Source organism: Emydura macquarii, unplaced genomic scaffold (genome assembly GCF_026122565.2).
Source record: "Emydura macquarii macquarii isolate MOO-44397 ecotype Brisbane River unplaced genomic scaffold, CSIRO-AGI_Emac_v2 contig_1451, whole genome shotgun sequence".
Taxonomy (NCBI): domain Eukaryota; kingdom Metazoa; phylum Chordata; order Testudines; family Chelidae; genus Emydura; species Emydura macquarii.
The window spans coordinates 2,229,750-2,242,374 of NW_027131588.1; the positions used below are offsets into that span (position 1 = coordinate 2,229,750).

The 12,625-nt window shown below is 37.5% G+C and overlaps 1 protein-coding gene across 1 annotated transcript in view; it reads right to left on the bottom strand.

The window, feature by feature from the left end:
• Nucleotides 1-12,625, bottom strand: part of PTPRD (protein tyrosine phosphatase receptor type D) — a 1,886,025-nt gene that overhangs the window by 948,875 nt on the left and 924,525 nt on the right. Inside the window, exon 7 of the mRNA XM_067553085.1 lies at nt 3,541-3,589. The gene's annotated coding sequence lies outside the window, so the exon portion shown is untranslated. The remainder of the gene's footprint in view (nt 1-3,540; nt 3,590-12,625) is intronic.

The following is a 12,625-nucleotide window of genomic DNA, read 5'->3' on the forward strand; positions in this document are numbered from 1 at the left end:
AGAAAAGATAAACAGAGGTGTAGACAAATGACAAGATGCCAGATAGGTGAGTACACTATTTACAAGTGACTTTTCCTCACAAGCATGATTTCATCTTCCTCTAAAAGCCACACTGAACCATATGAGTTTGCATGTTCACTCTCCTATTTTGTCTAGGCACGTGGTCATCACCGATTACAACATAATACTGGCGAGCAACTGGAACACAAGGCTTACCTTCTGGACTGCGTATATGATGGGGGAATGAGCTTAAACCCACTAGCATCCATACAAAGATATCTTGCTGTTTGCAACAGATGAGGGTATGCCTGTATGAAACACAAGTCTGTACATTGCTGAGATGTGAGCAGATAGGCCAGCTCTCCCACATGGATGCCAGCCCCAGGTGACCAGAATGCATGGTTGTTTTCCTGCAAGCATAGGCCACAGAGCTAGTTATGACGGTGCATGAGACATGCATGCATATAGGTGTGGGTCAAGTTCCAAAAAAGACTTCATATCTGAAGTAGCCTAGACTGATTTAGCGCTCCTGGTTATTTAATAAAAACTGAAGTTAAGACAGACCACACCATACTGTGATTCATATAAGGAAGTATTAGAACTTGCCCCACCATGTTTTACAAAGTTCCTCAATGTTTCAGCTAGTTCTTTGCACAGTCCTCTGTTCTGACTCAGGCTACATCTACACTACAAGCTAGGAGTGCAATTCCCCTGTTCATATACACATACTGACGCTAGCTCTCATCGAACTAGCATGAGTATAAATAGCAGTGTAACTGGAGTGGAATGTGCAGTGGCAGGGGAGACATGGTGAGTACAAATCCGCCTGAAACTGGAGGGTATGTACTCGGCATGGCTCAGCACTTCTTCCATTGCCATGACCCATGCTACTGCAGCTAAACTGCTACTTATATTTGTGTTGATGAGATAAGGTCAATGTCAACCAGCATGAGTATGTGTATAGAAGCAGGGGAATCACACACCTAAGCTTATAGTGTAGACATAGCCAGATTTCACGTTTCATCTTCAGACTCTTGCTCTTGTTTTCATATAAGCCCATTGCAATTATGCAGAACTGCATCAAAAGACATCCTGAGAAGCCAGATAATGTTTATAACTGTTTAATCTGGGGACAAATTCATGCCTGATTTAATTAATTTGAAGTCAATAAGAGTTACATCAAGGAAGAATTAGGTCCTTTATCTTTTCATTGTACTTTGAATAACCTATAATGATTATGTAGTTGTACATGAGGATCTTGCCCTAATAAATCCACAGTGGCTACATCTCCTAACCTGTCCCCACTTTTATTTTGCCTATAATACACGTAAAATGTGTTTAAAATACTTCCAGGAAACTTTTATACACTTATTTAACTTAACATCCTGTATTGCCAGAGAAAACTGTCTGTATTCCTCCTTCACCTCTTGGAACTACGGTAAGTATTTGTTTTTCACTTTTGTGAAACTGTGCCTTTAAATGATTTCATGCTATTTAGCAATTAGTTTATACACTCATTTCTCCTGATTCCCAATACTCATGCCCAAATAGTTGGCTCTATTTATATGGTAACTTTGGTGAAATAAAATATATTCTTTATTGACATGGAACATTCATAACTATAAACCTGTGGGAACATTGGAACCTCAAAATGGATCATCATTAGTTTTCCATGTTCCTTCCCTAACTGATAATGGATTACTAGTGTAAAGAACAATTCACATCAGCAGCTGCCAAGGGGAAGAGAAAACCCAGCCACTATGTACAATATTTATATTTATTGAAACATTGGCCTTGTAATAATGATAAGTCCTACAAATCACTTCTCTGTATGTTCATTAAAAACTGGCTGTGCACTAAATGTCCTCAGCTTTGCCTGAATCACTTATCATTACCAGTCCTTATGAGACATAAAAGAGATTGCTATGCAAAAGTTTTTAATATGTTTTAAATTGACTACCAGCCCAAGACCTGCAAACTCTAACCCTTAAAAACATTCTACAGGCACAGAACTATTACCTTCTAAATTTCTCAAATCTAGTGATTCAAAGAGAAAATATGAGCACACAGACAAGTACAAATGGTTTATTCAGATTACTGTAAAAGTACCTGTTAAACAATTATAATGTACACCCATAAATCACCTTCCCATCATCAGTGAAGACTTTGTCTAACTATTGTTATGCAATGGAGTAACCTAGAAATAATAGGCTCTATTCCACACTTTACACAGAAAGAACTTTCATGACAATAAAGAATGCAGGTGTTTGGTTTTTTTAATATATCTATCCATCTTAGCCCACAAGGCAAATTAATATTTTCTAAGATGCATTGTAGGTCTATAGTACAGAAACAGTGCAGTTTTTCCACAGATAAAGTTTCTGAAACACAAATATAACTTAGGGCTAAAAGGATGTAGCTCATTACAGAGAAGCGGTAAAATAAAATATATCATTGCTTTTCCTGGGCTGCATTTTAAACTGCTACCTTCACACAATCAACAGAATCACAAAACAAAGCTGACAGGTCTGTTCTCCTGGGCTTGAGTTTCCACTCTTCAGGTGGGTTTAATCTTCTGCCCAAATATGCAGAGTATGACAGCTATTTTGTGTTATACAAATGAGGTTACATCATGAGTTTGCTCTCAGTTGAATGCTAACCATATTGTCTCTTGTTATAAACACATACTTGACTTTATTATATTTAAACTTTGAAACAGCCTTAACACAAGAGAACATTTTGGTGGTAATGCTAAGATTGTCACTCTTAACACCTTCCACTTCACAGTCTGTGAAATGATACCAACTACATGAGAAGCATCTATATCCTTGGTCCAAATATGTTTAGTACTGTAGTTTTCTCAAGAAATTCAATGTAGTACCCAGGATAGAAAAAAGTTCAAATTGTGACCTCCACAAGTTTCTGGTAATTTTTATTTTCATTGTAATAGGTACCTGTATTAGACTCAGCTCCCTGAAGCTGTGACATTAAACTTCTGTTGAGGGAACCCATTTTGATAAAGCTTGACAGGTAATAAAACAAGTTTTACTTTCTATTGCTGGTTGCCGCTATTCATTCTCATCAAAGACGCTTTTCCACAAAGTTTTTAATGTATAAAATTATGTCTTCAGGACTTCTGCCAGTTTTATAAAGCATTGCCTCTCTGAATCATTTTATCTAATCCATTTTGAAATCACACTGGCTACAATATTTGATGACTATATTAATATTAGTCCCATAATGGAATGTGGCCAGATTACATGAATGTAACCTCAAACTAGTAAAAGCTTCACTACAAAATATATTCTTCTTCAAACTATTCCAGAGAGAAAAATGAATCATTTTATTGCCATTTTAAATAGTGAGGCAACAGACCTGTATACCAGAAATCTGCCAAAAAGATCAAGTGATGTTAACAATAAATTTAGAACAGACTTGTTTCTTCTCATTTTCTGAGTACCACAGCCCCATGACGGAATGTGATTTCTTACATTAATATCCAAGTTGAAGCTAAAGAAATAACAAATAATCACTTCTTACCCTGAGCTTGCAGGTTCTGAATTCAATAAAAAATTCTCCACCCTGAGACCTGGGAAAACACAAAGAAAATTCCTCTATCAGCATTGACTGTACCTGGTGAGACATTAGAAATATTGTAAACCAGGTAAGTGATGGTTCAATGCTATGGGTAATTAATACACACATACATTATGGAAAAATCAATTGACTTAAATCCATGACTAGCATACTTTGAATGGAATGTTTTTTTATCAGAAAAGAAGCTCAATAAAACCTTTAAAATGTAAGTGTAATAATTCTTTTTTTGATGTTCTGAGGTAAATTCAATTTCAAACTTCCCTACAATTGAGTTTATGTATTTCCATGGTGACCACTAAACTCCCGGGGTAGCTAGGTAGAAAAGTGTTCAGGTTATACATTGCTGCAGTTCAAACTATATTCTTGGCTAGACTTCTCTAGAAACCAATGGCTTTTTTGCAGGGGGTAAGCAAATTAACTAGGTATCTGTGAGGTATAAAGAACAGGCAACTCAAGTTCAGGCCACACCTTAAGGTTTTGGTTTAAGGCTGGAAGAAACTGAGCTAATTACGGATGGTACACGCTTGTGATTGGAGAGAATCAGAATGCCCTGTGAAAGCTGACAAAGGAGTAGTAAGGGTATGAGCTACAGATAAATGACTGGAGGTGATATTTGCAAATGAGGGGGAGGTCCCAAATAAAATGTATTCTATAAACACTAGGAAGAGAAATCAGTTTAGTGTATAAATACCTTTCATGAACAAATACAAATGATTCACCACTGAATTAACATTAATTTCACTGAACTGGATGCATTTCTCTATAAAAGCAAAGATTTGCATTTTTTTATAAATGCAAACAACGGTTATTCCATTACTAAGGCTTGAAGTTATCCATTAGTTTAACAAGGGCAGCAAAATGAGTTTCCAATGTTTTGTCTCCCACCACTTTTTATTCTTTTCTCTATAATAGTAATGAAGATTAATTCTTGAAATTTATAATCTGGCAGAGAAATATTAGAAAATGCACTAAGTCTAAACATAGTATTACATATTAGGACTTACAAATTAAGAGCACAAAAGGGAGCCGAACACATTATAACCCAAAAACACTGTCCAAATATATCACCACATACCATATACTAATAGACAGGGAGTAGAAGCCTGAGGAGTAGAGCTTGAAACTGGATAGGTGAGGAGAATGGGAATGGGATGACCACCTCTGGAGGCAGGGGAAAGAGACAGGATTGGGACAGGTTGGAGGGAAGCAATATTGTGGGATGTGATCCAGGGACCTATCAATGTATAAGGGCTACAGGGATCCTCTTTGTCTGGTCTCTACATACTAGTTCACCAAAGAGTGCCATGTAAGGTCTCTGCTGAAAGCCCGTGTCACACTGGTCAACACAATCATTGTGAAATATAAGTTCAGAAAATATGTAAGAAGTTAGGAATATATATACTGAAAATTATGTTCCTAAGGTCTCTGACTTGGAGCTGGTCACCAAAAGGTGAGAAACAGGTTTCTTTTATGAAAAAAATGTCTATCTATCTGGCTACATGTAAATAGCATATTGTAGGGACCACAATGAATGCCCATTTAGAATCTGACCTAAATGCTCATGAAGGGATTATGAAATCTTCCAAAGAGGGAATTTTACAGAAAGAAAGAAAGAAACCAGTAGGAAGGATTCCTGTTCACAAGTGATGACAATGGATTTTTGGACTATAACTGTACATACAGATGTATGCTCTGAATCCTTTACTGAGGGATCAAGATGTTTCATGAAAAAGGGATCACAGCCTACCTGGCTGAAAAACACTAGTTTGCAACACTAGATTTTAGAATGTAAACTACAATTTTATTTTATATGTAACCCATTTCCAATATTTTCATCTACTTGCTATTACTTGAATGTTTGCTCTTTGTTAAAATAAACTTATTCTTGGTTTCACTATAGACATATCTAAGTGCTGTGTGTTGAGTGGCATGGTGATCCTGAGGTGAAAATTGTAATGTGGGTGTATACTATTCCTTTGGGAGTAGCCGATCTGGGAAGTCTGAAGTGTCCAGTGGAACAAGGGCTGGACACTCCAGGGGGATGCTCAGAGGGTAGAGAGTGTCTATTGTTAACCTGTAAAGAAAGAGAGGAGCCTTCAGAGGTCTGGAAGGCATGTGTTTGCTGCCAGAGGCTAGTGGAGTCAGGGAACTGATCCAGAGAAGGAACAATCAAGACTTCCCCACACTAACGGCAGGTGGCAGGAAGGTGCCTCATAACCTGCAAGAAGCATCACAGGAGGAAGGATCTGTACCACTACAGCATACTGCACAGCAGACCCTAGATTGGAACCAAAGAATCCAGAGTCTCACTATTCCTCTGCTGTCATCAAATATCAGTGAAACCCACTGGCAGTCTCTCTCTCTTATCCCCCTCTTGTGCTAGTCCACACAGAGGATGCAAACCTAGCACTGATATCAGCAACTCCATTAGCTCAAGGGGCAGAGGTCTGTGGAGTGGATCTAAAGGTTCCAACCCTACCAAGGAATAATGTGGGTGTCAACATGATGCCACATGATAGAACTGGGGTGTTTTTCAGTTTCCTTTTAAAAAAAATATCCAGGAACTTATGCACACAGACGTTATGTAAAAGACCATTAAAGGCTGCAAAGTAAGGAAATGTCATAATTAAGGTTGCCTGTGCAACCTTAATTCAGGCCCCTTGTGCCTATGCATTATGATACAGTCATTAATTACATGATCTCATACTATTTTGTCCACAGGACTCCTTCCTCATTCAGTGCACAGGATGGACCTGTTCTGGGGGTGAATCCGAAATAAGTAGTGAAGGGCACTTGTCTGTAAGATGCCTGATTCGTTGTTGGTAGACATTGGAAGGTATGTAGTGAATGAGGAAGGGGACTGCAGGGGAAAAAGGATGGTCTGATGGTTAAGGCAGTTGAATGCCTCCTTGAAGAACTGGATTCTATCCCTGCCTGTGCCACAGAGTTCCTGTGATGCTGGTCAAATCACTTAAACCAAATATTTCACCAGGGGTCACTAACAGTGTGTTCCTCATTTTTCTAAGTGCCCAATTTGGGATCTTGGTGTCTGATTCACAGAAATGCTGAGTGATAACAGCTGTAATTATAGAGTATGGGAGCTATGCTTTGAACATAAAACATGCTGTATAATACTAAGTACTCTGAAAAATCAAGTGGTAGGTGTCTCAAATTGAGCACCCAAAATGAGTGGATTTTTTTTAACTTTAGTTTATGTGCCTCAGTTCCTGTTCTGTAAAATTGGGATAATACACCCCAACCTCAAAGATGTGAAAATAAATAAATAGTTGTGAAGCACTCAGGTATTAAAGAGGATTGCCATAGAAAAGCCCAGGAAGAAACAAATAATCCTATCTTCAGAGAGGGTTTGAATAATGTGCGATAAACAAGATGTGGCCACACGATGAACAATGAGGAAAAAATATTGAATAGCTGCTCATTAAGTGAGCACCATCCATTCTGTGCACTTAATGAGGCAGGGTCCTGTGGACAAAATAATATGTGATCATGTTATTAGAGACTATCATAATGCGTTAGCATAAGGGGGCTGAATAAAGGTTGCACAGGCAATCTTAAGTCTGGCATTTCCTAACTTTTGAATGCTTGATTTTGCATCTTAATAACATTCCTTATTGTATTTTTGAGTATGCATATGTGTGTAATCAAAAGTGTTTAAATAAATATATATATATGTAGTATTCAGGGGAAAGTTGTCAATCATGCTGGTGACAACTGCTGTGGCTAAGGTTGCAAAATAGTTTTCATTCTAATCTCCTGTTGTCAAAAGATGATAATTTTCTACCATTCACATTTGGGCTGATTCTCCATGCTAGTCCCTTCATGAAAATGGAGACGGAGAGAGAGAGGGCTGAAATGTTTTTTTAAATGGGGAGAGGGAACAAGTTAGAACAAAGTCCCTTCTGCTGTTGATGTCTTATGAAAGGATTAAAACAATCACATTTCCCCCATCTTTAAAAAAAAAAACCAACAACAATCCAACCAACAACAAAAAATATTATCCCCATCATTAGTAAGGACAACTGAAATACTACTGAAATGTAGTACTACTCATGTTATATTGAATAGCATATCTTTAATCCCAGCTGAGGATCTTTCCTGAAAACTTCAATGTTGGGGCCCAACCTTGCAAACACTACAAGACACAGTGCTTACCAATATAAGAAGTCCTTTGAGCAGCACACACTTCGCCAAGGGCGTGCGTACATGGTTACTGGAACCAAGATAACGAAAAGCAGTTCTAATTCTCATCTTTAGTTATTTCAGTGCAAGTCTGTGGGGGCATTAATTTCCAAATATTTGATACAATTTAAGTCAATAATAAATCCATTTATGTTATATTCAGATGGGTCACTTCCTCTGAAATAAAAGTCTCCCTCCAGACTTGCACCAAAATAAAGATGTGAATTACAAATTTTATTTTCATTCCAGATACTCTATAGAGAAGGCCTACGTCTGAATGAAACACATTCAAAATTAATGAAATTATAGGACCAAGGAAGTGCAATAGAAAATTTTGTTAAGTAATTATGTACACACCTAAACATGGATGTAGTGAGAGTGCAAACAAATAACTACAGTTTTTAGCTAACAGAAGCTTACAAGCTCAACGGCTGAAACAGGAGTGCAGTGTGAGCAGGATGGGTTCAACAGCTAAGAGCTAAGGAGTGGTGGTGTGCCCATGTGGTGTTTTCTATTTCTGTTTTCATAGTAAATTTTCATGTATTGTTTATATTAATGCACACAATAAAAATATAGCTACGTGGACAAGTTAAAAGTGCTGGTTATGTCTTCCTCTAAAGCTTGTGACATACTTAACTTTTGGAGTCCCAGTAATGGACTAGATGAACTACTGGTCTATTTTGGCTCTGCAATTTCTACATTTATCTGTTTTGTCTCTACTTTGTCCCAGTCCTTTTCAACTTTAAGGATAACAAATGCTTAAAGACACTCTAGTTTTGTCGTCTTTTTTTTTAAAGGCATAGTTTTACAGAATAAGCAGGTTAAATCAGAGATTATAACTAGTGCTAAATGACAGATGTGTAAATTGTTTTACACAGAGATCATAACATATGAATGTTTATCTTTTCATCAAAATTTTGATTTGATAGATTTTTTTGTAGTTTAGCCCATGACAACAAAAATAGCTGGTTTCACAATATTTAATTTTGCCAGGAGAATATTATATCCTCTTACGAAGCAAAACGTATGCAAGTTACCCATATTTACCTTTTATGTGGCTGCTCTTTAAAAATTGCACCATACTGTACATGCATGTGTGTGTACACACACTGCAGGATGCCTTCAAAACACCCTTAGTGACCTTTGATTGGGGGTCCTGTTCAACTCCTCCAGTCAGCCAATTGTTCAAATGGATCCCCTTTCATCAAAGAAAGGATTATATTCCCCACCAAGGAAGAACATAAAACAGCAAAATGGTAACTTGGTCCCTTTTAACATTCTTGCCTTCTAGTCAGACAAAGGGTAAAAAACCCTCAAACACACACTTAATTTAGGATTTCAAGGGGTTGCCCAGATTATACAGAATAAAATGTGCTGTGTCGCTGAAGAAAACAACAAATGCCAAACCATATAAATGCAATGAGGCCTGCAGGGTCAGACTCTGTTCTGGAGAGGGGGGAAATATAGAATGTCTAAATTAGGCACTCCAGATACCAGAGACACAGAATGATTCCTTTCTTCAAAAGAACTTCTTCAGTCACTGCAGTTGTGAAACAGAGCGGATATGATAGGTCCCATCATCCAGCCATCATGATATTATAATAATAATAATATCTAGCTCATATAGTGGAGGCTATTTTTAGTTCTATCAAGCTCTGCAAATGCAGAACTATTTTAGGTTCTTCCTGAATGTATATTTATTGTAAAAGTAGTGTAAACCTCATGTAATAGACTGACAGTTCTGAAGTTTGAAATTATTTATTTATCTGAAGACAACAGCAGGATGGGCAGTGGCATTACAAACTGTGCCATGTGGTTCTACCAAGGTCGCTTCTGACCTTTAGCAATCACAGTTACAATGAAAGGGTAATTCAGTTTCCATTAAAGATGAGCCCAAACCAAACTCCCAGATCCAAACATGCCACACTTTGAGGAAATTCAAATCTTTCCCCTAACTTAATAGCTTTATTCCATCTTTAACTTCTATGTCTTTTCAATCCTTATCTTTGCTTCCTGACCAACAAAATGAGAGCCAAAATAGTGCTACCCAGTGGACATCTATGTACTAGCATTTGATTTGGATGTGAAAGGCTAGGTCTCTCATTACCATCCCTGGCCTAGGCATCCAGTCCACTATAGTTTCCCTTCCCTACTCCACCTTTACAAAGCAAAGTGTGCTCATCTTACACAGAGGTTAGACCAGGAGTCAGGATGTTAAGGGACCTCTGTTTTTATTTCTAGCTATGCAACTCAACTATTGTTGCTCTAGAAAAGTCACTAACTTTTTAGTCTACCCCATTTCCTCTTCTCTACAATGGGGTTAATAATCCTTATCTATATAGTAGGGGCATTGTGAGATTCCATTAATGTTTCTAATGTTCTTTATGAGCCTGAGAAGAAAGGGGCTATTGAAGTACCAAGAATTATTATTTATACATATAGAAAAATAAAATATCAATGAAATTGTACATTATATTGTCTTGCAGGTAAATTAATCACTCTCTTGAGAGAACAGGAATCATATTTCTTCCAAGTCATCTTGTTTTCATTTAAGCAAAAAGTGATTTATTTTCCAAGTTTGTCAACTCATACAGATCAGGACACTACTCAGCAACATTTACATTTTTAGCCAATTTCCATTTTTGTACTACAATCCCTCTAGCAATTGTCATTGCTTTTAGGTTTTTTTTTTTCTGCACTTCAAAGATTAAGATTCAAGACCCCTATTCTCCCCAAACATTAAAATTTTAGAAAACAAGCAGGAGACTATTATCCTTTGGTAACGTTCTATTCTACTGACATTATCTCTTAATTAAAAGTAACTGATAAAATGATTGTTAACTAATCAGATTATTGCATTTTCAAACTCATTTTAACATGGTGTTTACTGAAGGGACCCTAGGAGCTAAAAGGCAATTACAATTCTTGTGTCATGAATGAGATTCAGACACTAACTGTATCATTCTTGTCACTTATTTGTTCAAGAAAAGGCAGAGAATAAAAGAGTTAATTTTCAATATTTTGTTGCACATAGATTTTAAAATTTTAGTAAGAAATTGGCAGAGGAAACAGAACCTATTTAACCAGCTAAATATCAGAAGCATATTTCTGTTAAACAATATTCATTACTAGTTTAAGACACTTGACTAAATCTAACCTAATAATTCACTTCTTTCTCTGTTGTTGCAAAGGAGATACTGACAAGGAATGAACGGACATTCATATTCTCACTAACACATAAAATGCAATTATTTGAAAAACTAATTCACAACTCCTGATTCCTCTCACCATTTTAAGATGTAAGTCAAGTATTGCATTATATTGACCCTGTTCAAAATAGTAGCCATCTGAAAATACTCAGCTGCTGAATACTCTGGAATACCTATGCCAAAATATGGTCACACTTCAGAAAGAGAATTCTAAGAGTATTCCAGGCTATCTGTAACTAAATTTAGATTTAGACATGTCACCCAGGTGATGCAGCTATTTTTCACTCTTTTTGGAAGTGTCTAAGAGTATGTTAGAATAATTACACCAAAATTTTTCTTCAAATAAAGCTGGTGCATTAGTTTTACTGCATGGAAATGGTAACAAGTCTTTCTGGAGACTGGATGAGGCAAAATATTTTAGACAAAAGTCAGATTGGTCAAATTCTTTAATTGATTTATAATTGTAAAGCAGTTTGAATTTTCCTCAAACTGTGCGATAAATATTAACCTTTGTGTTCAGAGTAAATTGGTAATTTTCAAGCCAACACAAATTTTCCAAGTCTAAGTGATCCGGGGGTCTCACAGCCTAATTATGGACAGGTTACCTCTTCTCCGTGCTATATACATGCACATGTACTTACAGCATGTCTACCCAGAATCCCACTGGTTTAACAAAAGATGTGAATTTTAGTTTCAAAGTGAGAGAGACTTATTTTGGTTTAGCTTAACTCTGTGCCTAACTGACTTCTTCTAAACCAAAAATAACCACTCAAACTGAAATAGATTAATAGATTCTGAGTCCACAAGGGACCATTGTGATCATCTAATCTGACTCCCTGTGTAAATCAGGCCATAGAACTTCCTCAAAATAGTATTTAGAGCAAATCTTTTAGACAGACACCCAATCTTGATTTAAAAATTGCCAGTGATGGAGACTCGATCTCAACCTTTGGAAAATTGTTTCAATGGCTAATTATTCTCAGAGTTAAAAAAGATATGCCTTATTTCCACACTGAACTTGTCTAGCATCAACTTCCAGCCAGCAGATCATTTTATAACTTTCTCTGCAAGACTGAGGAGTCATCATCAAATACCTGCCCCCCATGTAGAAGCTTATAGATTGTCATTAAAATCACATCTTAACCTTCTCTAGGTTGAACCACTTGAGTCTATTACTTTAAGGCATGTTTTCTAATCCTTTAGCCATTCTCAGGGCTCTTCTCTGAACACTCTCCAATTTAATAACATCCTTTTTTAATTGTGAGCACCAGAACTATTCCAGAGGTCCCCAAACTGTGGGGTGTGACCCCCTAAGAGGACACAGAGGAACATTCGGAGGAGCACAGCAGTGCCTGGGCCCAGGCCAGGTCTCATGGGGGGGGGGGCGGGGGGGAACGGGACATTCTGCTCTGGGCAGACCCACAGCTGCAGCCTCGGCACCCTCCCAACCGCCAGCCCACGAAGCTCCACTGACAGCGGACCCTTCCTGCTTGGAGAGGTGTATGTGGGGGGGTGGACAAGGGTAAGGGGGCTCATGATAAAAAGTTTGGGGATCACTGCCATATTCCATCAGTGGTCGGCCACTGCCCCATACAGAGATCAAAGAACTTCTCTACTTC